The sequence below is a fragment of the Propithecus coquereli genome, unplaced genomic scaffold (assembly GCF_000956105.1).
Source record: "Propithecus coquereli isolate 6110/MARCELLA unplaced genomic scaffold, Pcoq_1.0 Scaffold487, whole genome shotgun sequence".
Lineage (NCBI taxonomy): Eukaryota > Metazoa > Chordata > Mammalia > Primates > Indriidae > Propithecus > Propithecus coquereli.
The window spans coordinates 1,089,928-1,094,728 of NW_012150696.1; positions in this window are offsets into that span (position 1 = coordinate 1,089,928).

Below are 4,801 nucleotides of genomic sequence, written 5' to 3' on the forward strand. Positions count from 1 at the left end.
TGTATGGAGTATTAGAAAGTCATACTAAACATGCTAATATGTACTGGAGGGTTTTTTAAAAGTCATTTTAAGTGATTATAACTAAATCCACAGTAAACATAAACCTATGATAAATCTGGATCTGTACAGTGGTGACTCATATTTTTTTTAAATTTTTTTTAAGGCAAGCATGAAAATAAGGTTTATTGAGGAGAGAAAGATAGGGTTATAGGGCAAGAGCAAGATATAGGTTTACAGAGCATAATATATAACGCCACGGTTGACGACCCAACCCATTGTTGCAGCAAAGAGAGCAAAAGGAAAGGCGCAAAAACGGACTCATTTTAAAATACTCTGTTTTTCTGGATATTCCTTCTCCCTTTACTTAGTGCCTTCTCCCTTTCCTCCTGTATTTTAATCTTATGTCTTCTTTACTTCTCTGTCTTGATAATCACTCAAAACAAGAAATCAGTAAGAGGTGTCTAACTTTTAAGACTAAAACCGCATTTAAAATCCTGAGAAGCCAGCATTCCTGTTAAATAATGGCCATGATGAGCTTAGTAATTATTAACCCTTGCCATCTGATTACAACATTCAACATCGCAGTGACCAAGGCACTAACGAATGATGATTTAATTCTGTTCTCGTCTTTTCAGTTGCATATACAGTATACTGACACGAATCTCATCATGAATGATAAGCTGGACTTGGATAGGAAAGCTCTATTAGAAAAACTTAGGTGCAAAAAAGAATCTACCATTTGGGCAATCAATATATAGTTTCCCTAGATTTTTCTGTAATTTGTTTCCATTTTTTATACGATGTTTCTATGCCTTTCCCACTGAACTGGGAGCTCCTCTAATACAGAGACTTTGTCTTATGTGTCTCTGTTGCTCCTTTGTCTCCATGACTCCAGCACTCAGCATAATGCCTGACACATTGTAGGTAATCAAGAGATACATATTTAGTGAGTGAAGTATACCTTGGATCAAACTATCACGTGTTCCATGTGAGCTCAGTTAGGGTTAGATGTACACTTATACTGGACATGGAGAGTGTCTATTACCTAATTTGAACCTGCCTCTGACTATGTCTGCAGGGTGGTGGCTGGGTAAGGTCTTTTGGTTATAAGACACAGTTTCACTTGTTGCTGTAAGCAATGTGTGGAATATGGGTGCATATGTGTTCATGTGTGTGAAAGGAATCTTAGCCATACTGCCAAGTCCTTAGAACATCAAAAACCAAAATATGGGGCCTTGAAAGGGTCACATGCAAACAGGGATCAAAGGTTCATTTGGAATCTTGGGCATTCTAGACACCTTTGCCACATCATTCCAGCACGTAGTGACTGCTGGTCTCTACATGTCTTCACTCTGCATCTGTCTGTTCTCTTCTCACTATGATTCTCTGGTTCTTACTGTACTTCCCAGTTCTAATTCTTGAGTGAGAGTTCAAGATTGGCTTAGCTAATAACCATCTGCCTTCTTTTGGGTAGACCTGTCTCTACCAGGCCCCATTATAAACCATAGCACTTGGTTAGGAGCCCATGCCATGGCCTGGAGGTGGGGCACTTTCTCTTGGAAGGGGCTGTAGACTTGATAGGTTCCATGACTGCCATGTCGAGAACCCCTTGTAGAATGCACTGGGAGTGATCTTTGGGATCTTCACTAGAACCATGTGTGCTTGCCAATAATATCTACTAGGTGCTAACTACCTACTTTGCATTTATTTTGTTTATAGCATTGAATTGGCCTCATTGGAGTGTACAAAAAAGATTAAAGACTATAGATTTATAGCTGACGTCAAGGTGAATATATGATATCACAGAGGCGGTGTATGTGTTTACGTGTGTGGGTATGGGGGGAGCTTTCTGAAAGAGCTAGGTTTAGTAGAGAAAGATTAGGTTTAGGCTGTTTTCTTGACTTTGCAACTAATTCTCTGTGACCGTAGAGAAGTCACCTTTCATCTTTAGTTCTACTTCACTTGTTAAAGGGTTATGATACTTAACGTGACTGTATAAACAATTGTTAAAACACTCTATCATAAAATAAATGTTAAATTTGGATTCTTATGTGGGTAATATATGAAAATGATCTGAAAATGTTCAATAGGTAGAATCTATGCAAATTTAGAGTTCAATTAAATTTGGCGGGGATTAAAACTCTTGTGTATGCTTTTATAAAAGTAGATTATAAATATGATTGTGGTTTGGAATATTTGCAGGATTAAGGCTGACAGTTCTGGCCTTGTGCTGCCCTCCTGTGCTGTTTAACAGCACAACAGGTCAAATACATTCCTGCTTCAAGAATATTTGGAGTTGGGAGAGGGTAGTCTGTCTCATTACTAACCCTCTTCTGTCCTCATGTGGCCACAGAGGGACTAACTATTTTGACTATTTCTGTTTCTTCAGTAAAGGAAGAGAAGAAAACCTACTCTGAAACATTCTAGGCCAGAAAATCTAATCCTGAGTTAAGGAAAATTGTCAAATTGCAAATTGCATTTGACATTGGAGATATAATTGATCCACTGATATAGGAAGATCCTAAGCAGATTATTGAGGTTTGGAGAAAAACACCATCATTACAGCATTGGGAAAGGCTTTTGTCAAGAATAAATAGAAATGCAGCTTACTGCCTTTTTAATATGCTGAGAATTTATAATAAAGCCTTATACTGTTTGTTTGATAAATAAGATAGTCTGTTGTGGTGGGAACAGAATATGCTGTTCTACAGTGATTTTCTAAGCATAACATTAGCCAGTTGAAATGTGAGACTCACAAACAAAGCTAATTCTTCATTAAGTCTCTTAGCACATTCTCCAAAAGTGGTTCCTTTCAAAGAGGTTTAAGGTTACTTGTTGGCATGATAATTTTTTATGAAAGTTAAGAAAAGATATTGAAGGAAGCGGTGTAAAACCAGACAATGAGACATGGAGAAGGCAGTCATCATGCAGCACCTTTTTGATGTACTTGTTCCCCTATCAGCCAGACCTCATCCCCGCCCAGCCTGGCCTGCTTCCAGACTGGTTTCCTAGTCAGAACCCAGCTACTCTCTGCATAGACTAGGGGGGTGTGTGTGCATATTTTATGCATGCGGGTATACAGCATGCATATATACATGACTTTCGCTTTTTTTAATCCCACCTTAGTCAAGTTTTCACATCTTCCACCTTACCAAACCGCTCTTCTCAAGTCACCAGTGACCTTGATGGCCAAATGGAGTGGTCAGTGTTCAGTCCTCATCTTACTTGCTCTATTAGCAGCATTTGGATCATTTGATTGTTCTCTCCTCCTTGAAACACTTTCTTTACTTGAGGCCTGAGTCACCTCTCTCTTGGCTCCTTCCCAGTGTCCTTTGTTAGAGTCTTCTCAGCTTGATTTCTAAAAGTTGTATTGCCCTAAGGCTTACTGCTTAGGCCTCTTCTCTGTCTCAGCCCATTGCCATGGTGATCTTATCTAATCCCATATCTTTCATCTAAATGCTGAACATTTCCAAATTTGTATCTCCAGCACAGACCTCTCTCCCCTGAATTCCAGACTCATATATCTAGGTGCTTATGCAACATCTCTATTTGGATGTCCATGGACATCTCAAACTTAACATGTTCCAAGCAAAATTTGCTCATCCCTCAGTCAACCCCATCTCAGGTAATGGCCACACCTTTCTTCAGTTGCTTAGGCCAAGAAGCCTTGAAGTCATGATGGATCCCTCTCTCGCACAGACTATTTCCAAACCTTCAGCAAATCCCATTGGCTGTATCTTCAAAAACACATCTATCAACTCTACCCTTCTTTTCAGGTACATGCTACCACCCTGGTCTGAGGCCCATGACCTCTCACCTGGATTACCACAATAGTCTGCTCCCGACTTCTCTCTTGCCTCTTTGAAGTACTTCCCACTCAGCAGTCAAAGTGATCAAAGTTAGCCAAAGTCAGATCAAGACCCTCTGCTCAAAGATGACTTACCTTGATTGGAATAAAATCCAGTCTTTACCGTAGCTCATACAATTTACATGATCTGGGTCCCTACTTCCTCTCCGATTTCATCGCCTCCCTCCCAGCCTCCACTAACTGTGTTTCCAGCTTACCGGTTCCTTCCTTGTCCCTCAGCCATCCCAGGTACCTTTCTCCCTCAGAGCCTTTGGACTTGCTATTTCCTCTGCCTGAAACACAGAAAATTAAGTGATCCATGCCCTCATTTCATACAGGTCTCTACTCAAATGTCACTTCATTGAAGTCCTTCCCTGTTAATATAGCATCTTCCTTCATTACTCTCATACCCTTAACTAGTTTGTTTGTCTTTTTAGTACTTACAACAACATGACATATTATGCTTATTTATTTGTATATTGTCTGCCTTCCACACAAGTGTAAATTCCATTCCACGACAACAGGGACTTTGGCCATCTTTGTTCTCTGCTGTGTCCTCAGAGAGTCTGGCATCTGTAAGGGCTCATTAAAAATTTAATGAAGAAATGAACAAATATGAATGTGGACGATTATTCGGAGAGCTGGTTGGGAACAGCAACTGGGCAGTTTCCAGGTTTTTTTAGGTGTAAATTTGTATAAACTGAAGGCTGAGATAAAAAATTAGGGGAGATTTTCTCCTTCATGTCTTCTCAATGTAAAGAACAGAATGTAGTTGAAAATGGTGGACAGGTGGCAAATATGTTTATTGTTCCAAATTTCATATTTTAGTTGCAGAAGTTGTCCACTTGTGTTCAATCATAGAAATTAAATCAGGTATCATGAATGTGGGTTTTGCAATTTTTTTTCCTACTATTATGACACTGACAATGCTGGTAAAGTTGCATTTGTTCACTA